The sequence below is a fragment of the Rousettus aegyptiacus genome, unplaced genomic scaffold (assembly GCF_014176215.1).
Source record: "Rousettus aegyptiacus isolate mRouAeg1 unplaced genomic scaffold, mRouAeg1.p scaffold_m13_p_9, whole genome shotgun sequence".
NCBI classification, from domain to species: Eukaryota; Metazoa; Chordata; class Mammalia; order Chiroptera; family Pteropodidae; genus Rousettus; species Rousettus aegyptiacus.
The window spans coordinates 552,065-574,623 of record NW_023416312.1 but is presented as its reverse complement, the minus strand read 5'-3'; the positions used below and the strand labels follow the sequence as shown (position 1 = coordinate 574,623).

The following is a 22,559-nucleotide window of genomic DNA, read 5'->3' as shown; positions in this document are numbered from 1 at the left end:
ATTCCTCCTTTCTCTGTGTGTTTGAGTGTGGGTATACCTCCCCCTCCTGATACGTGCATAAATGACTGGACACATAGCCTTGACCCGGGCTTGCGTGTGTGATTTCACATGGTAGGAATGCTTCTTGTCTGTGAAGGGAGGGAGCTGCACTGAGGACTCCCAACGGCCCTCCTCGCTCTGAGGCTACAGACCATACGTGTTTTCACTTGTCTTTCTTTGTTCACTATACGATTTAGCATTTTACTTAGATATAATCAATCTTAATACTCTATTCGAAATGTTCATTCTGATAGTACAAGCTCCATATAAAATTTCTCTGCTCTGCTCCAAACAGCCTACGTCCTAATTGTTCATTTCATCGCTCGCTTAGAAATGATTGCATTACGCTTCTGGAGTAATCTGAGAAACTTGTTTGAAAACACTTGCATAAATAATCATGGGATTTTTTTTCCTTCCAGTGGAGCTTGATCGATGTGGGCTACAGAAACCTTCTATGTTTGCTTTATACTTTTCATTTTTCTTCCTCCCCTGAGACCGTACGCGTGTGGCGTGCATACACAGATAAACCAGGTTGTCTCCTTGATGACGCATTCATTTCTTAAGATGGCGTCATGTCACCAAGGAAAATGAGTGACAGATTCACATCATAGAGTAGAACTCTAATCATTAGTTTTTTTTTTTTTTTACAAAGCAGGTCTTCCTTTTCTGCTTTCTCATGGTAAGTTTTGGGTATGTAGACATACACGCATGGGAAAGCATTTAGCGACAGAGAACAGAAACAAGCCACATCCCCTTTTCATCAGCTTCCCCATCCCAATTTTGTCCTTGAATTTCTTTACTTCAGTGGACGAACCCTGCCATTCTGAAATCTCTGGAACTTCATTTCTCTGGAAACCATAACGAGATGCGCTCAGAACGCGCTCCTAGGTGTCCACTGGTAAATTGCTGACATTCTTTCCTGATGAACTCTGCTAGCTCGCTCCGTATGGAATTCCGCAGCTGCCACCTGAGCTTTCATGCTGTCGATAAGGACCCCGGCTTGGGGGCTGGTGAGATTCTGGTTTTGCCAGGCTCCGTCTGCTTTTTACCAAGTGCCTTTGCAAAGAAATGGATAAATCTGTTCTTTTTCTCATGCTCCCCATGAAATGACAGGTAACTCCCCTTGCTCCGTGAAAGCATCATTTGACATTTAGTTTGTTCGTTTTCAGAATTCATTTTTCCGTGGTCATTGCCAGGTTAGTTACTATCTCCCATCAGCAACTCTTGAAAAAAAATCTGTACACTGGACGATGGAAATGATTCGATATTCTGTATTTTTTTCTACTTTTCGTTGCTGTTTCAGGGAGGAAAGTGGAATTTTCTTCTAAAGTCTACTTTATGAATCCCTTTTATAGTCCTGTGGCCTAATGAAGGAAATATTTGGATTCGTGTTGCTTTTTACTTGTTTTTCCAAAGCATCCCTGTTTAAATGATCGGTCCACAAACTCCAACCACAATTCACCTTATAACCCAGCAGAATAGGACTAACACTAGCATTTCATGCTTATCTCCTTACATACATGTCACGTTATGATGGCTTATTCCAACTTTTCCTATACACTCTCTGCCATTGCACTTTATGGTATGAGAAACAGCCTGGCTAAAAAGAAAAAAAAATCCCACATATCTCAGAACTAAACTTATAAAAAAAATATTTTTAGGATAATGTACATCTCAACATTTTCATATGTTTGGGGCCCACTTCTTTGAATTTGGTTACCTAGAGAATAATAAAAATAAGAATTATGTTTGAAGTATTCTGCAACCGAAAATTACTGTTTTTGAATAATGAGACTTTTTATTTGTGATGATGTGAACTTTCTGAGAGCAACTTTCCCCAGATCTGAGACCGATGGTGGAGATGACAGGATCCATACAAAATGGCCTTCTGGTCCCACAGGTCGGGCTGATGACATCCTCCCCATTCACATTTTCCCGCACTTGGGAAATGAACCCAGATAGAGCAGGAGGAAAGTTTTAGTCATCTCGGCCCCTCTCTGTTTGGGAACGATTCGTTTTAAAAGATAAAATTCATTTCAGGGGTTCTTATGAGATAAAATGTCAATAGAAAAATTGTCTTTGTTGCTTAGCCATTTATTGGTATTAAGATTATTTATAAAAGCATTTTTTTTTTGCTAAAAAAAAACACTGTTTATTTTTTAATGAGAAAAGCTGAATATTTGAACTCTTGACTTCTGAAGTCATTCTGTGCGTTTCATCTCCAATGGTGGTTCATGTAGTAACAACAGGCCAGCAGGCGACAACAAAATTACCTTGTCTCTTCGTTTCTAATAAAGTTCAGAGTAAATAGATGTCAGAAAACTCACCTGATACAAAAATGTCTTGAGTTCGATGATATCTTTAGGAATTCAGCACTCAGGCAAATATTTTAATTGCCTTCAAAACATTAAAAGAAAAAAAACTGCTTGGTTCTTCCAAACTTTTGACGATTTATGAAAGAGATAGATATCTCTTTTGAACGTTCTCCATCTACTTATGCACATTAAGCTAAAATTATACCATTTGTACAGCTTTAGGGGAGATTTGCAGCAGGTCCGAAAAGGATTCGAATTTCTTACTTGGAATTTTGACAACTCCTACTAAGAATATATTGTCCAGGTTATGTGGTATAGTAGCCTAAAACTTCAAAGGGCTTTTCTTAGTCAAAATTATTTAAATAGCCTCTTTTAGTCTTTTTATAATTGTGGTTCTTAAAAGGAGATTAAGACAAATTTTTCAACATTATTTTTAGCATCCAGCTTTTTACCCATCAATAGATATAGCCATATTTTCTAAATGCGGGTATTTTTTTTTTTTGGCTACCATATGAAAATATTTTTTTTCCAACTTTTAAAAATTTTCCTCAAAATTTATTTTCCAATTTCAGGCAAAGAAAAATGTTTTCAGACATAAGGATTTTCAGAATTTTTTGAGCAGGGCTGTATTTTTCCCAAAATTGCATTTTTATCCTCTGAGATTTTAAACACCTTTCCTTTAAAAGTTTCTTTTCAAAGTGTGTCCTGGATATGTCTAATGAATAGTCCTTGAAAACAGAGTCACCTTATTTATAAATTCAGTTCTCTTTCCATTCATACGAGGAACTTTATCCTTCCTCGGGGCATGTATTTAATAACCATTAATGAAATCTGAAATTATATATGAGCACTGAGACCCGAATTTGCTACTCATTTTTTTTACAGTGGAAATTTCATAAGGGTTTTGGCATGGGAACACAGCACACATTTAAGGCAGATGGAATAATACAATTGGCCACAATGGCTCCGAAGGAATCATAACAGTTTATAATCAATAATTTGCTTACTAGGGAAGACAGTCTTTTCAGCCAAACCAGCAAGTATACTATTCACCCTCCCAGTCAGCCAGCGATCGCCACTGTTCTGCAATCTTGGGACTCCCACAGATGTCATACGTGGAGGCCGGGGGCTCAGCACTCATTCGTTTTGCCTTTTAAGATTTCTGTTCCCACCCACCTATCCCCTCTGTATGTCCTTTTTTCTCATTTCCCCTTAAAACTGCAAAAGCTATTTGAGCGAACAGGGGCAACAGAGGCCAGATTGAGCAGGCATCTGCAAAACGGAGCAGAGCTCACGAAGGAGGAAGGCCGTGCCGACTGGTGTAGGTCAGAGACCGCCAGATGAAAGGGGACTTGGGAGGCAGGTAGGGGCAGGGCCTTTGGAAGTTCAGATGCATTTCGATTGGACGTGTGACAGTAAAGTTCTTACAGAATTTTCTTTCGAAAAGAAAATGGAGAAAAGCGTAGTGGACTCTAGACTCTGAAAAGCGAGGTTAAGAGAGCAAGAGGAAGGCAGAAAACCACGTGCTCGTCTAATGGGCCATGCTACAAAACCATGTGCCCACTCGGTCGCCAGTGTCCTTATAGAGGATGAAGAAACCTGGGTCCCCAGGAGGCCGAGGAGGGAGAGATCTGGGCAACGGGCCTCCATCTCCTCTCACAGGTTTCTAGGTGGAGGGGCTATTTGGGGAGCAGATCGACAGTGCATTTCCTCATTTAATCCTCTCAACAGCTCTGTGGCATGGGGATTATGATTATACTAGTTGCTAAGGGCCAAGCTGAGGCACAGGGACTCTGGGTAACTTGCCCAAGGTCTCACAGTTTGTAAGAGACCTTGGGCAAGTTCACACTCTGGCCAAATAGTTCACACTCTTGGCCCCTACACTGTACTCCGTATGGAGGCATTTGGAAGGAAAGAAGACTATTTTCCATCTCTGCTGCTATGGAAAGCGAAGTCCTTTGCAAGAGAAGCCAACTGGCTTCCATGACTCAAGAACAGCAGTGGCCACTGAGTGGAGACCCGGGTGTTTTTCCTGAACCTTCAGGAGGGGACAGAAAGGGCAAATGATGACAGCTGATCAAGCATGGGGCCTGAAGTTCCTTTTGTATTTTAGGCAATAAAGATCCTTGTTTTAAGTGCAAAAATCGCGAGAAATCATGCAACCTGCATTGACGTTTTATAGTTTTCTGCTCAAGTGACAGCATCATGAGCAGGCATGACTATGAGATGGAGGGCACCGCCTGATGCCCTTCCCACACTCTGAATCATTGACATTTCTGCTCAGCAAATGTGTGTTCACAAATATGGCTTCTAAATTAAGACTCAAGCTCCATCAGCTGTCTTGGATAACTCCAGTCAGGCCAACAGCAAATGTAGGTCTCTAATTTCAAACCTTCATGGTCAGTAAGTCTGAAGATGGCCATGCATTGGAGAATGTTTTTGGATTAATCAACAACCAGATCTTGACATTGACAGCCACGAAATTATAACGGCAGCTTAGAGCCAGTTGTAGGTAGTAGCTAGTAGGGACCCAGAGTGATCGATAGGATATGCAAATACCAACCAGCGCCAGGAGAGTCAGACGGGTGCTTGCTGAAAATGGAGATTCTTGGGTCCCTCCTCAGATCAGTGGAATCTGAATGTCTGGAGTTTGATCTGGAAATGTGTATTTGTAAATAGCGAGTCAGATGCCTGACCAGCTTTGGGAATCAATGACGAGGCTATTGCTGTGGAAGAGTCCTTGGCAAAATAGCCAGTTTATCTTCGATCATCTCTTTAGTCATCTTGATGTGGCCATCCTTGTAGCCGACAGCACCGCTCTTGTCTCTTCAAAGTCAGTGCAAACTGTAACATGCACACAAGTCATCCTATTAAAATGCAGACTCGGACTCGGCAGGTCTGAGGTGGGCCTGAGGTCCTGCTTTTCTACCAGACTCCCAGAAGATGCCCCTGCTGCTGGTCCATGGACCACACTTTGAGTAACGAGGTTCTGGTCTGGTCGTCAGGCTCATTTCTTTCTGGTGATGACATCTCTGCTCGGTCCCTTTGTGCTTTCTTCTTCCACGTAATGCCTGCAATTTATCAGGGTCCTGTGGAGACGAAAGTCTTTCAGGGTTAGCCAAATATTGAGGAAGGGCCCCTGTGATGGAAATTTCAGAAAAGTCAAAAGAGGATGGGGGAAGAGTGGACTATTAGCAGAGACATTTCTGGCAGTGAAGAGATACAAAGCGCTCCACATTACATAGTGCGGCTATGTGCAAGGATAGCCTTAGAACCTTCTAGAAATAATCTGCTCTGCAAAAATGAAAAATAGGCCTGATCCGAGAGCTGACTGCAGAGGAGCGGTAGGAAGAAGGGACCCTTGGAGAGCAGCAGCAGAGACTGTCCTGACTTACGACAGCACCTGAGTGCGCCTCCCGCCGCCCCCTGCAGTACCAACGTGCCCTGTCACAGGTTTCATTAAGGAGACTGAAAAGTCCCCGGGGTCAGACCTCTGCCTAGCTTTTAACCCACTCTCCGCTGCACATCGTTGATGAGGCCATTCTTTGCAGCAATGTCGCATACGCACGATAGGACCACCAATGATGTATCACTAACCTCAAAATTGATTTTACATTTTCCTAAACCCTAGTTTTGTTTTCCATTCATTCATGTTGTTATAATGATTATAGTTCCCAGTGGCTTTCAGGGATGGGCTAATGCATAACAATAAATTACTCAGGTGTTAACTATCCAACATTATAGTCAATTCATGTAAATTAAGAGTTATCTCAATGTAAAGGCATTAATAATCTGTAAATACGCATTTGTTTATAGCGCAGACCTCCTTGTGAGTTGTTCAGGATAGTATGTCAATTGAATGTCAGCAATATTGACTTGCATGACCTCGGCTTGCATGTCGTTTCATTTCTGACTTCACAAAGTGTGCCTCATAAATCAAAGGTGAGTTTTCATGTTTAATTGTTCTCCGTCCCGTAGGGGAATGCTAGAAATTGAACCTGGGCCTGGGACAGGGAAGCCATGGCCCTGCTGCCGGCTCTCAGCTCGGTGACAGCCTGCTGGATGGGCGGGGCCAAAGAACAACGGGACTGTTTGAACGGAGGCCCTGTGGACAGAAAGCCAGGTGGGGGGAACTAGAGCCAGTTGTCAATGGAACATATTAGTGCCGGGGACGGCAAGACTGTGTTAGTTCCTAGTGACTCAGGTCGCTAGAATCGCATCTCCAGCTCACCAAATGGATCCCAGAAGCTTAAAGAATTGACACACCTAAAAAAAAACATTTTCACATTTTCTCCTGCAAGATCAAGGCTAATGTTTGCGGCTTTTAGTTTCGAAGGGGCATAGATATTATATTTAAGAAGGTGTGTGCAGACCTTAAATGCATTAACACGTCTTGTCATGATATAATTCAGAAATTTGGGGTTCAAAGGAGGGGATACTTAATGGCTCATTTCCAAATACACACAAGAGAGAAGTTAATGAGATAGAAAGACTTCCATGCAGAAATGAGTTGAAGGCCTAGAGAAAAATATTTAAAACATACATACGAACTATTATTTTATTTTTTTATTAGCCATATCCCTGGCCTTACTTAGGAAAATTCATACATCAGTTAAATGAAGTCGCGAGGTTACAATTTTTAAAGAATTTCTCTCCCTTCTAAAGTCACAAATATTTGAGTTTTAAAACGGGCTGTGAATGCTTTCGAATCCTCTGACTCACAGACTTCTTAAAAAAAAAAAAAAAAACTCTATCCCAGCTGCCAATGCATTAACTCCCACTGTCGGGCTGGCTAATCCTCATCAACTCTGTCCTCAACTATTTTGATGGCTCTTCCTTCCTCTACTCTCCCCCGTCACATCCGCCTTTCACTCTGTCCCCAGGCTGAGCCTACTAACACCCGGATTTCGCACCTCACTTCCAAATCCAAAGCCTTCGATGGACCCCCGCCATCTACTTAGCCAGAGATCAGCGGCATCTACAGCGCAAGCGCGGCTCTCTCTCTCACACTCCCTTTCTTCCCTCTTGCCCTCCTCATAGCAACTTTCATTATATTTTTATTTAGTAACTTATGACTTATCTATAAAGTGATGGGAAAAAATATGATTACCTTTGTAGCTGATATCAGAATTATTCTTAGAGAACAATTTTTAATAAGTCACATAGGATGGAGAGCAAAATCTAAAATGCCACTGCGCATGAACCAAGTAGAGAAATAGGTTTCGCCCTTCAATGGAGGGAAGATAATTGCTCTGCCTCATACAGGAAGAATAATTTGGATTCCCAAAGCACTGTGTAATGGAAGAGAGAGCATGTGTCTAGAAAGATGGTAGACCACTATGCAATTTGCCTAACCAAAACCTTCAGAAAAGATTCCTAAACTCAGGAATATGTGTTTAGGTGTGTGAATGATTTGGTTTGGATGGAAACTGAAGGGGCAGAATTTCATGCAAAAATCAAAGAGGCGATGGTCAAATGTGCAGGATCCAGGAAGCTGAAAGACCTTGGAAATGGTAACCCATCAGAAATTACCCGAAATTTTGGCTTTGGATTTGCACAAGGCTAAAAGTTGGTTGTGGGCATGGGCCTGGGATGTCAGATCAATCATGCTGAGATCTCATGGCGTCAGCTGCAACTAGTTCATTTCAGAAAAAAATATTAAGGCTGCTATCTGCCTTGCGTTCTAGCCACAGTCCTCATTGCCTCTGTGGCTGTCCCTAAGCATGCCTCACACTGTCCTGCCACCCCAACTCCACGAGGACAACCCTGTCTGCCCAGGAGCATCTCCTGGCTCCGCTCTGCCTGGAGAACACCGAAGCTCAGCTCAAATATTATAGCTTTTGTGTCTCCTTCCCTGGCCTCCTCTCAGACATGAATCATTGCTTCTTCCTCTGAGATTTAACTGCTCCGTTAGTCTTCATCTCTGGGTCTGTTTTAGTGGATGGATTGTGAAGGCTGTAAGAATAACGGCTGTGCTTTATTTCTCTAACCTCAAGGTAAACACACAGAAGATGCTTAGTATACTCATTGATCAGCCCCATCAAAAGGAGACTAAATCTTTGCTTCATCTCTCTGCCTTATACCTATAGCAATGGCCTTTGTCACAACACCAATTGCTTTCTTGCCCTCTAAGCAAATATTAATAATTCTTCCATACGTTCGCGAGCTCTCTAGAGTTTATGCTTATGAAAAGATGGGATCTTCTCAGTATTGCTATAAACACATAGGGTAGACTTAATTTCCACCCCTTCCCAAAGCGATGCTTAACCTTAAACTGACAAGTGGCAGAATCAGGGCCAGGATTTAGTCTTTGTGCTGCTTCTGTCCAGCCCTTTGCATTTTGCCATTTATATTTAACTCGGTGAAAACCAGGAATTCTTTCCCACTAAGTCCATATGCAGGCGAGAGCATCAGGACAGTTGTGGCAACTCGGATCTGTGAATTATGTGGTACAATGGCAGCGGTGTCTGTCAGTAACGCCACTTGACAACTGATCATCGATCAGTCTGCAGTCTCACATCCTCTCTCCTCCATCGTGGACAGGCCACTTTCTGTGGGGCTCAATTAACAAAGGGGGTGAGAAGCAGCTGTTTCAACAAATTTCTTTACCCAAGCATGAGAGAGGAGGAATGATTCTTCCCTACTCACGAGTAATAATATAAACATTTATGAAGTACCGTGCATCGCCAAGCACTGTGCCAAAGGCTTCACATGTATCTTCTCATCTAATTGTTACCCAGATCTTCGGAAGGTGGGAACCAGGGTGGTATTGGGGAACTCCTGAACTAGAGCCAGGCATTCAAATGATCTGAGATCTCTGGTCTCTGCACGTCTTTGCTTGTCAATGCCGTTCAGTACACAAGCTTTAGCCACGCGATAGGAAATGTGAGTGATTGCCAGTACCCTTACCAGCTCCACTACTGGAAAGGGTTTGCCCTAGACATATGTGAACCCCTACCCTGATGTAGTTTTTAAATCCCAATGGCAGAGTTCTGGTCAGCCTGGTTCGAGTCATTGGCCAAATCCTTGGACCAATCACCATAGCTGAGGCGGGGATGGTTTGGGTAGTGTTGGTATTCTTATTTGTAACCCCCAGTAGAGTCTATGTTGGCCGGGATTTCCCCAAAATAAGACTGGGGAAGAAAAGTAGGAAGTAGTGCTGTGCTGAAAACGAGCGTATATCAAAGCTATATTGTCGTGTCCCTGTTAAACCCAGTGATGAGCTTATGTAACTTTCCCAAGGTCACCAACCAGGTGGAAGGAGCAGAATTTCAACCCAAGTTAGCCAGAACCCATAGGCTATGCTCTGGCCTTCCGATCATGCCAATGGTATAATATGTCTGTTTTATGGCTGTTCGGAGCTAGTTAGCTAGTTAGTGCAGAGCTAAGGTCCGTTCTCCTTTTGATGGGGGCTGATCAAGTCAGAAGCATGGGTTGGCTCATCGAGTCCTGATAAATGAACTCACAGGACCCAGATCTTTCAAAGGAGAGCTATGGGCTACCAGGTGAGCAAGACACAGAATGTGACTGCATCCTAACCCCATTCACCTTCATTACTAGTAGAAAATAACACAAAGCATAGCTTTTCCCATAAGGCGCCTATAATACCATCCAGTATGAGAAGGGCCTCGGGCTTTCATTTCCCTTTCCAGATCTTCTTACATTTTCCCTAACAAGACTGCCTTCCTTTTCATTCTCCCCACAGCAATGGCCCCTGCTGGGCCGAGAGGCAGAGCTATCCCTGCTGATGTTATCACAGCTCACACCCCCTCTGGCTATTATTAAGTGGCCGGCTGTGTTCAGTTGCATGTTTCTTAGCAACCACTATACATCACGTCCTCTCCTTTCATTTGCGTTTTCCTCCTCTAACCTAGGGGGCAAATTTAGTAAGAAATGAACCCCTGCCTTCTCAGATTTCTAAGCCATGGAAACCAGAAAATTGACAATGATTGCATTTTCAGTCTTTCAAAATGATGACCAATTTCATGGGCTGGGGAGGGGGTTGCGGGGAGCAGGATCCTTTTCTTACATATTGGCAATGGCTTTGCAAAGCACATGTGATTTACAGCATAGTAAACTCATCTTTAGGGAAATTGATTTAAAGTGGGATTCTTCATAAGATTAAACATGTCTACTGTGTCGTAACTCGCCGAAGTGCTAGACATGCATTTAAGCCTAAACATTTCAAAACACGAAGACTGCTTTCTTACAAGCTTCTACCAATAACAGCCAGTTTCCATAGCTTATTCCTTTCTGTATGGTATGTACTCGGTGTGGTTCTGTTTAGGAGGAAGCTTCCCAGGACAGATGCTTAAATTCTTATAGCCGGCCAACTACTTTTTCTTATTCCACATACATGAGAATAAATAACTCCACACGCCCCACCCTAAACACAGTTGTTAAGATCCTGGAACATGGAGCAAAGACTAGAATTCTTTCTCTCGCAAAGCTTGGAATCTTGGCTTTGGTTCGTATTAATCTGGTTCTGTTTGTTTACTTTTAGTTTGCATTTTTAATCCTGCTGTTTCATATTTCTCTTTGGCTTATGCGTTCTTCTCCCATCATCGCTACATCTCCATAGTTTAAACCCCTATTTTTGTTGTCATTCTCAGATGTAGCCTTTTAGGTTGTTCGTATCTACACACATTCGAGGAGCTGCGAAATAGTTGATCAGATGGTGTTACCCGCACGGATCATAAAAAAGGTCACCCAGCCCTAGACCCAGCCTCCGTAATACATCATGCTCCTTCTAAGCCACAGTGGTATTCTTCTGTCTAGACAGTCTGTTCTCTAGAACAGATGACTGTAATCGAATATGTCAGTTTGCAAGGAAAACTTGCTTCTAATAAGCCTTTAATTCTAAGTAACAAAATTGAGCAAAATGCAAAGACAATACATTGTTCAAAAGAAGCCTTTTGGAATAGACGTTGTTGGCTTGGCTCTACTAAACTGTTGTGCGACCTTTCCCCTGAACATAATCCGAAAGGACCAGAAAAGTCAAGTTCACCTCATTTGTTCGAATGCCCCCAATAGGCTTATCTGTAGACCAAATATTCAAACACACTCAGTTTTACTTCATTTGATAGGTCGGAGTTAACGCATTAGTCATAGACACTGCCAAAATCAACCAATTGTTCCAATGACTGGAGATTTGAAATGCCACAGGGCCACTTATGTTAGGGCGGGGACATGAAAATCTCATAGACTTGTGAAGAAAATGAGTCTAATTTTTCTACAGAGAATAATTTGTAATTATTTGAAGAAATCAAGAAGTCGGGGATAAAGTATCTTGCCCTCCGGCTGTTTAAACCACAAGCAATTTGTCTTTCATCATTTAAAATGTTTTTAAGGTACTAACAAAGAAAAGTCCTAATAAGGTATTAAAGAAAATTCCCTTTCTTTGCTATTTGAGAAAGGTAGATTTAGTTTGGTTGGTTATTAGGACTGAATTCTACCTTTTGCAGTAAGTACATATTGCCTTTGGCAGGTCAACGGTCCAAATATATAGAAAAGTGATTTTTTAATGTGGTGTGATTTTCATGAAGACCCTTCTGTTGGTCCTTTCTTCCTCAAACTCCTTCAATCCCACCTTCCCACTTTCTGGCCATGTAAAACCATTACTTTAGCATTAATCTTTCATTCTTATTAAAATACAATTCCAGAAAAGGGGAGATAAAGTTCTTAGCACACAAAATGTCGCTACCTACATTTATGATTTTTAGTATTATTATTTCAAGTATTATTCTTATCATCAATCTTTCCTATGTTGCACAACAATCTAGGATATTGTTTGTAGACTCTTATTTTGTGGGCTGGCTCTAAGAAAACCAGGAATTTTGAAAGAAGGGATTAAGAACTTCACTAAATGTAACTTACCTAAAAGTCTAGTCAAAGAAATCCATAGAAATATTTCTTAACCACTTTTGAGAATGAGAAAACTATCAAAAATCAATTGTGAGATATGGAACCAAGCATATTAACAACTGAAGAAGCTTGGCTTGGAGGAAATGCATGAAAAGGGGGAAACGTTCATTGTGATCCTGCAAAGGAGTGTCTGTGCTTTGTCAACGTCATTTTTGCTTAAATGTCTCCAAATGTCTGAAGCCCAGAAGATAACCTTGGACTTTTAAAGCTAGGGTTTTGCTGAGAGGATATTAGAAAATGAAGTATTTCACAATACCACATATTTGGATTAATTTAGTATTATTATTTCATTAACCTCTGTAAGTTCTCTGGGCACAAATAAAGTTCGTAAAGGTCAATTCACATTGTATCAATCATATGACATTGTAGAGGATACCTCTGGTGGAGTGAGGAAAGCATGGAATTTGAAAATTAGAAGCCCTGATATCGGTCCCTGGCCAGGCCTTCACTGCTTGAGTTACTATTTCTTTGTCTCTCAAAGGCCATCAATAATTCTTGCCTCATAGCAGTATTGGGAGGATCCCATGTAAACATGTAGCCAACCAGTCCTGTGCAAAGTGTCACAGAAACGTAAAGTGATACCTATCCACGTGCTAGATTGTCTCCATTTATCTGTCCCCCAAAAGACACATGGCATCCCAATTCTCAAAAATAGGAAAGAAAGAAATAAGTGATGGTGGTCCAGTTCTAAAATATCTTTAACTTATGTGCCGAAGGCGCAGAAGATTTATTTTCAAGCATGTAAGCATTTGTATAAACATTTTCTAGATCTACACATCTTCTTGGGTTGCAATTTGAAGCCCTCTCTTACGGGAGGTCAGTGCCCACACGTGGGGGCATGAAAGTATTCAAAACAGATGCAGCCTATGCTCTAAGCTCTAGGATCTAATTCTTTCCTGAGGTTTAAAATGCTGTGCCTATATGTTCAGCAAAGAGAGTCTACGTTTTAGGTAGAGGGGGCAGCTCATGCCCCATTCAATGCGAGTAGGTTTTCTCTTCCTCCATGGTCAGAATGCTTTATTCCACTTACTGTTTCTACGTATTACATTCTCACTCTTCCACTGACCCATTCCCATAACTTTATCCTCCTTCTTGGAGCCTCCACATCCCACTCAACCCACTGGCACTTCACCGAGACATACTGAATCGTTCCAGAGTCCGGATAGTGCCCCAATAGTCTTTGAGAATGTTCGATGGCAAGTATAACATTGTAACTTAATCATTTTTTTCCATTCCCAAGTTTCCTATGCTAATTCCTTCTAGGAACAAATAGGAAGGATTTCACAAAATAATGAGGCTCTGTGATAGTTTTTTATTGAATTAGAGGGAAGGCCCTTAAGAATATACATGGACCTATAAAAAAAAAAGTCAATGCCAGAAAAATGTTAGTTGGATGGAATCTTAGAGGCCATTTATTCCCATCCACTACTACTACAGGAAGGCAATAATATAGCTCCTGTTGAATATTTTCAAAGACAGGGACTGTATGCTACCCACACACAGGAACAGGATGTGTAATTATACTATTTCAACTCCTCATTTATCCCTCCCCAATCTTATTTCTGTTCCCTGGATAGTCACTCAATTTAGCCAACCAATCGCCACCCTTGCCAACACATATCAAGTTTTCTGCTATTTAAAGAAGCAAGCACATCACTTTTGGGCCTGACAAAATATTACTTGAATCAAAAGAGATACTGGAATTAATAGTAAAATAAAACACAGAAAAATCCTGGTACCTAGGACAGAAGTTTAGGAAATTTTTTGCATTTAGCAGTAAACTGCTATACTACGAAAGTGTATTCTAATATTTGTCAATAACTGATAAATATTTAAAAAGGGCATGAGACAGTGGAATTCGTTAGTGAAAATAACTTAGGAAAATAACTTGGGGTAGGGGGAGGGGAGACAGCCCTGAAATTAGAACTGTCGGAGCAAATTTGTATTTCAGACAAACAAATAACTTACTAGTGTGACTATGTCCCAAACAGTACATGTGTCTTTTTGTCTCTACCACTGTGTCTCTCCTCCCCTTTTCCACGTCACCCTCCTTTCCAGAGTGTCTTGTCACTCCCTCGTTCTCCATGGGATATGCTTATCCTAAAAAAAAAAAAAAAGTATCACCCTTACTACAATATTATTCATGGTTTATCAGAAATTCAAATTGAAGAAATTGTATATGTAAATGTCCACCGACTTCCTGGAGAAGGAAGGTTTTGGACAAAGTGTCCTGATAACAGAGCCGTTGTCATTTGCTTTTCAGGCCTGAGTCTTTCTCCTTCCTGGGCAGGTCTTCCCTCTGTTTACCAACAGCTAAGACTGGAGAAATCCGCCCATGACCTTGTGAAAGGCAGTAAGAACTGCTGTGGGTGGTTCTGCTGTAGGGTAACAACTTCTGCTTCCCACTCCAGCAGTCCCTGGCTTCACGGTACCATTTCCTGTTGTGTGTGCGTGTGCTCTTCTGAGCCTCGACCCGGGAGGGAAGAGAGGATGCCCCGTGTAACTCATCACGACAGTGAGGAGGCTGGAGCAGTGATATCTCTAATTGTACTGAGCTCAAGACTGCCTGGTGATTAGAGAGGCAATCAGAGCTTCTTGAACTTGACCTGCAGAGATTCGCATTTCAGGACAAAAGCAGCCCTAGAGGAAAATCACAGGGCTGTCCAACTGCACAGCTGGGCCATACCAGTACTGCTCCTAGCTGCTGCCCAGCCAGCGCCTTGGCTCCCAGCACGGTCCCGATAGATGTGAACAGCCTCCCTCTTGCTCCTTCTCTAGCCCTCCCTTTGTCTCTGCCGGCCTGCATCTTTCCTCCTCCTTTGCTTTCTATCTCCATCTCCTTTAAGAGTGCCCTTGGCCCTCCATCCCTCCCTTCGGTTTTATTGCTATCTCTCTTTAGTGGCTGCCAGGCTGTCTCTGTCAGTCCCTTTCTCCCGCTCTCTTGCTCCCCTCCCCTCCCATCTGTTTGGCAAGCCTTTCCCTCCTTCTTTCTTCTCCAGCGCTCACTTTCCTCCCTCTGCTCTGACCCTCCCCTGCATTCCATTACCCCCATTCTCCTCCCCCCCTTCTTTGTCCCTTCCTCCCACTTTTTTCCTTTCTCTCTCTCTCTTTCCCATCCATCTCATGCATTCCCATCAGTTTCACAACAGAGGTGGCATTTCTGAGACTGTGGCAGGGATCTCCTGTGATATTTGTCTTTCCGGGCTCTGCCATTGGCCACAGCGATATGTTCAAGATGAAGCTGGCCCAAATCTACGTGTCAAGACTGCTTAATTGGGCAGCAAGGTCCATCCACAGGGTAGATTTATTGAAACAAAGTACAGTGTTTTACGGCAGCCTTGAAGCATTGACAGGGCCTAGTTTCCAAGGGCCCTCGTGTGTATGCGTGAGTGTGTGTGTGTGTGTGTGTGTGCGCGCGCGTGCGCGCACGCATATGTGAGATACATTTGCTAGTTTCCGCAGAAACCAGTTTTGCAAGAATTATGAGAATATCTATCAAATCACTCTTATCCTTGGAGCTTATGTTTGTTCCTAAGCATATTTTCGAAGGGATCAAAATAAGGTTTTCATAAGCTCTTTTCAACTTCTTTGTTGAGAATGAAAAGCGACATTCTAAGACTCTTTATTTCTCAGATCTGGAAGGGAAATGCAGAGACTATTTTGAAATAAGAATGTGCATATATATTTGTGTGAGAATATATGTGCGTGTGTGTACATATATATACACACACAATGTAAATATAACGACTCTATACATGTATTTCCTCCAAAATATATATGTATAAACTATATCTGAATATGACCCTATACTGCGCATTTACACATTCAAATCCTCTAATGCCCATGGTTGTATATAAATGCCCAATTATAGAAAAGGACTGTTTACTGTGTTATCATGAACCATGCTTAGGGATGAAAGAATGAGGAACTTGGGGTTTCTGATTTTACTTAAAGATACTATACACCACTTCTTGGTTTGCATTTAAATTAGCTTTAAGCACTTTCATAAAAAAAAAAAAAAGATTTCTTAACCAAGTCTCACAAATACACTCAAAGGAAATGAGCCCCAGATCAAAGAACCCCTAGGTAGCAAGGAGCGGAGGGCCACCCTGGCAAAAGCCAAACTCTGGATTCAGAAGTTCAATGTTCTCAGTCCACATGGCAATGCATCTCTTCTGCTCTCTGCTGCGTATCCAGGGACTGAAGACAGCGTGATGCCCTTGGGAATGATGCTCAGCCTCCATCACCAAACCCCAACGCGTGCGAATAGCCATACCCTCGCTTATGTTTGGGGCAGAGGACTTAGAGTCTTGAACAACAACAACAAAAATATGTCTTACGAACCTCGTGGGCAAAATGTTTCTCTGCTCTTTCCAAAGAAAAACTCAATAATAAAGCCATTTCGAAGTGTGGCTTTAAAAACAATTCTTCCCACCCATCTCTCAAAAAAACCCTCTGATTTCAAACTCCAATGTGAGAATGGTAATTAAAGACAAGAATTTTAGATTAAGTATATCACAGCTAACCCTTGACAACTGATTTTAATCGATTTACAATATATACTCCGTGGCAGAGGTTAGAAAGATATTAGGTCACACACCCTGATAATGTACCTCAAAAATTGTAACTAAATATATGAAATTATATGCAGGAATTCCTTCTCTTTAAAGGCAGAATGGTTCGAAGTTTGAAGAATAAGAAATTTAAACAGAACTTCAACTTCATACCTATATATAGAATTCGACAAAAATTCCCTAACCTCGTTTGTAAAGAACAGATAATGGTTTTTCTTTTAGTGCAGGAAAAAAAAGGCATACAGTACAAACACCAAGAAAAATAAAAACAGAGAGAAACTATGCTGTAATTGGAGGCGACTACTTTTGTGTGTGCCGCTTGGGTTTCAAAATCCCTACCATGTCTGATGGATTCTTGGTGGAGAATAGATACCAAACCGAAGTGGCCTTCATTAGCAGTGACCCCTGAACTTGCTGTGTTGAATTCAAATTAGCAGGCAGTGACCGACAAGCTACTGCTAAGAGAAAGATGCAGCCACGGCTAGCTCTAAGCTCAGGAGAGCGGAGGGTTTAGGAATTACCCCAACTTGTTAAAGGAGGTAAAGTTGACATAAGGTGATGTGCGCGGGTCAGAAGGGCACAATTTAATGAGTTTTAATCAACCTATCTGCCTATAAGCACGACTCCAACCACTAGAACATTGTTGTCAGCCCAGGAATGTTCCTTCAGGTCCCCTTCCATAGACGATGGCTGTTCTCATCTTCACCACCGTGTAAGTGAAATCATGCCTTGTGTACCCTTTGTGCACGGCTACTTTCATTTGGCATAATGTTTTGAGATTCATCTACATTGTTGCCTGCATCCATTTTTTGCTCCTTTTGATGGCCGAGTGGTATTCTGTTGCACGAACCTACCACAATTTGTTAACCCATTCATCTTTTGATGGACGTGTGAGTTATACACAGTTTGGAGCTATTATGAATAAAGCTTCTTTAAACATTTGTGGATAAGTCTTTGTGAGGACATGTCTTTTCATTTCCCGTAGGTTACTACCTAAGAGCGGAATTGCTGGGAACAGCGTAAGTGTATGTTTAAATGTATTAGAAACTGCATAAACAATTTTCTAAAGTGCTGGTACCACTTTACACCCTCGCCAGTAACGTATGAGGATTCTTCTGGTTGCTTCACATCCTCACCAACATTCGGCACTGTTAGTCTTTTTAATCTTTATCATTACAGCGAGTATGAAATGATATCTTGGTGAGGTTTAATTTTCATCTTCCTGATGACAAATGATAATGTTGAACGTTTTTTTCTGTGCTTATTGTTATTTATATACTTTCCATTGTAAAGTTTCTCTTCATATGTTTTACCCATTTTGGAAGCTTGATTGTCTTTTTATTATCAAATTGTAGGAGTGCTTTATATATTCTAAATATAGTTACTGTGTCAGATACATATGTATACATATATACATACATATAATATTCATCCTAGTCTACATCTTGCCTTTCTACTTTCTTAACAACATCTCTTAATGAGCAGAACTTCTTAATTTAGATAAGACACGAGTTTTCATTTTTTCTTTTATAAGTATTAATTTTTGGATACCCTCTAAAAAATATTTTCCTACCCTTCGGTTATGAGATGTTTGCCTCTGATTTTTTTCTAGCAGCTTTTCAGTTTTAGCCTTCAAGTTTAGTTCTACGATCCAGCTCTCTATTTAATGACTTTGTGTAATGTGAGTTAGAGGTCAAGGTTCGTTTTTTTCTCACATATATTTCTAGTTATTGTAGCACCATTTATTGAGAAAATGGTTCCTTTCTCCCTTTTAATTACATTTTGGCCCTTTTGTTGAAAGTCAGCCGACCATCTATATGTGAATGTATTTCTAGACTATATTATTTCATTGGTCACAGTCTGTCCTTAAGACAAAAACAAACTGGCCTGACTACTATAGTTTTATAGTTAGCTTTTAAATAAAGTAGCATGGATTCTACAACTTTGTTATTCTTTTATTTTTTTAATTTTTTAAATTAATTTTTATCATGGTGACATTGGTTAACAAAATCCAATAAGTTTCAAGTGTGCAATTTAACAGTAAGACATGTATATATATTACATCGTGTGTTCACCTCCCATAGTTAGATTTCTTTCTGTCACCACATATTAGACCCATTTTACCAATTCTTTTAAAGATTTAGTTGTTCTAGTTCCTTTGCATTTTTATATAAATGTTGGAATCAACTTGTCTGTTTCTACAAAACAGCCTTGAAGCTTTTCATAGAAGTTGTATTGACTCTGCAGATCAATTAGAAGAGAATTAACAACAGTATTGAATCTTCCAAACCATAATCATGGCATATCTCTCCTCTTATTTCTATCCTTTTAAATTTCTCTCAGCAATATTTTTTAGTCTTTTATAATCTCAGCCTCATATATTCTTAGTTAAACCAATTCCTCAGTATTTTAACCTACCACAATTATATAAAAATGTAATTGATTTTTCTATTCATCTTGTATTCTATGATATTGTTAAATGTAATTCTTAGTTTGAGCAATTGTTTTACAGATTCCTCAGGAATTTTCATATAAATAATCTTGCAATTTTGGGAAAAAGACAGATTTACTTACTTTTAAATCTTTGTGTCTTTTATTTAATTTTCTTGTTTAATCGTACTGGCTATCGTATCCAGTACAACACTGAATATTAGTGGTTAGAGCAGACATCGTTGCCTGTTTCTGATCTTGAGAGAAGGCATTCATTATTTCATAATAAAGTATAGTGTGAAATGTAGGTTTCCCACAGATGCTTTTTATTAGATTGATAAAATTTCCTTCAATTTCAGAGTTATAGAACAATGAATAGATATTGAATTTTATAAAATTTCTTTTCAACCTTTATTAAAAAGGGGACATACCATTTGTCTCCTTTTTGCTAATAATGTGGTGAATTATACTGGTCGATTGATTTTGAATGTTAAACTAAACTTATATTACTGGTTATGATGCATTATACACTTTTTACATGTTACTCGACTTGATTTGCTAACATTTAAAGGCTTTCGAGTTTTTGTGAAGGATATCGATTTGTGATTTTCTTTTCTTATACTGTATTTGCTTTATCATGTTTTTTATCAGATTTATGCTGGCTTTATAAAATGAGTTGGGACAACATTTCTTTCTCTATTTTCTGGAAGAGTTTGTATAAACTGGCAGTATTTCTTCTTCTTTAAATATATGGTAGCCTTCACTAATAAAACACTCTGCCCCTGGTGGTTTCTTTTGAGAAAGAATTTTCCTTTTAAATTCAATTTCTTCAATAGATATAAGACTAATAAGCTTTTCTATTTTATCTTGTGTCAGTTTTGGTAACTTGTGTTTTTCTACAAATTTGTCCCTTCCAACAAAATTGTTGAAACCACTGGCATAAATTATTTATAATAGTACCTTATTTCTTTGATGCCTGCAGAATATGTAATAGCCTAATATAGACAATTCATGTTTTCGCTCTTTTTCCTTGAGCAGTGTTGCCGAAAGTTTGTCAATTTTATTAATAAGTTCAAAGAATCAGCTTTTGGCTTTGTTAAGTGGCTTTTATTGGCTTTTTAGTTCATCATTTACTGCTTCTATCTTTTTAAATTAAATTTATTGGGGTGACATTGATTAATAAGATTATATAGCTTTCACGTGTGCAATTCAATAATACGTCATATGTATTATTGCTTTTATCTTTATTTTTCCATCCTATTAATTTAGGGTTTAAATTGTTCTTCTTTTTCTAGCTACCTAAGCTATAAACTGAAATCACTGATTTTAAACTTTGATTCTTTTATATACATTTAACTCTACAAATTTCCCTCTGAGCAGTGTTTTAGCTGTGTCTCGCAAATTTTGATATATTGAGCTTTCTTTTTCATTTAGTTCAAAGTATTTTTTAAATTTCCCTTGTGATTACTTCTTTTGCTCATGGATTATTTAGCAGCATGTTGTTTACTTTTCAAATATTGGGCTTTTTGAAAGACCTGGGTTTTTTTTGTCCAGTTATTTTAGCTGTTACTTAAAAGGAGGCATACAAAAATACAACTCTAAGCATAGATTTGTGTTTTCTTCTTTAGTTCTGGCAGTTTTTCTTCCTTTAAACCGAAGCTCTGTTGCTAAGGACACACACATTTATTGCTGGTATGTCGTCCTGATGATTTGACCTTTTGTCATTATAAAACATTCCTGTCTGTCTCTGGCAATATCCATTAACTATCTTATCTGACGTTTATATAGCCCTGACAGTTTTTTTAATGCTGAGTATTTGCATGGTTATATGTTTTTCTATCTTCTTTCATTTAACTTATTTGTGTTTGAGTTACTTAAACTCTATCTCTTCTACATAGCATGTAATTAGATCTTTTCTTTTTCAATCCAGTCTGATTCTCTGTGCCCTTTCATTGGAATGCTTGGTCTCTTTATGTTTAATGTAATTATTGGCATTGTTAAGATCAGGTCTAATACCCAGCTATTTGTTTTCTATTTGTCCCCTCTGTTTTAGATTCATTCTTGTGCCTTTATCGCCTTCTTTTGAGACTAACGGGATAGTTGCTAATAACTACAAATATTCTTTTCATCCCAGGATTCATTCAGGATTTAAATTCAACATTTTTTATGTATCTGGGCACTCAAGATATCACATAAATTAAATTTATGTTGATTACATAAAGATAACATAAATTTCAACATTAAAGAGCAGTCATGGTAATAGAATAATTGTTATTCAGATTTTAGTCACATTTAAATGATCTAGATTCCGGTAACACATGATTTCTTCTCTCAGGTATCTGATCTAAAATGTTGGTTGGTTGGCTGGAAATATTTCCAGTCTTGATTTGGACATCATATATTTGATTTGATGCTTTTTTCTTATAAAGTCAGAGTAATCATTTTTTAAATTATATCTCGATCTTTTATTCTTATACCCTAACATTTCCTCATAATCTTCTTGCCATATATAAAGCATGTGATTTAAATATTTAAAAATCAAGCAAGGTTTGCATGCCCTCTATCCTCATAACTAATATATGCTGAGCTAATCATATTACATTTTATTCAGGGAAAATATGTCTTTAAAAAATGTTTAGAAATGTCTAGAGTTTCTCAAGTGCCATTTCTAGAAATAAAAGAATTCCTACTGTATGATCTATTTTGATTATTTTAAAGAGTTTATGTCCAAGTTCTACAATATTTAGAGTGAAGCGTGGTTTGAAATCAATAGCTTGGAATGAACAGTTGAGTGATTTAAGAAAAAGTCTGTTATTGTATTAATAATCACAGGTACCTTTTCCCAAGCTGGATTAGGGTAGCACCTGAATGAGGCATCATTATTATAGCTCCGTTTGCAAAATTAAAAAGTTAAACACTTGAAACTCCTAAGTGAAAAAAGTTTTTTTCTTTTTCAGAAAGTCACATGATGACATATACTTGGATCAACACGGCGATTGCTTTCAATTTTTTTCAGTTTATTTTCCCGATATACTCATGACTTAAGGAAGGATTAGCAGTCAGTAGCCAGGATGTGAGAATGTATCGTTGATCCACCGAGGCAGACGTGGTTTTGGAATTTAATTTGGTCAGCCTCTGCTTTAGCCGGACAAAGAGAGAGGAAGGCGATAGCATGACTATGCTTGTTGTTGTTGGAAATGTGACCCTCTCTACTTTTGAACAGTTTCCAGTTTGTCTGCGGGAGCGAGCCCCTATGTCATAGGAGAGCAGTCAGAGG

At 39.6% G+C, this 22,559-nt stretch overlaps 1 protein-coding gene across 1 annotated transcript in view; it reads left to right on the top strand.

The window, feature by feature from the left end:
* Positions 1-22,559, top strand: part of MID1 (midline 1) — a 305,290-nt gene that overhangs the window by 56,341 nt on the left and 226,390 nt on the right. The gene's annotated exons all lie outside the window — the stretch shown is intronic.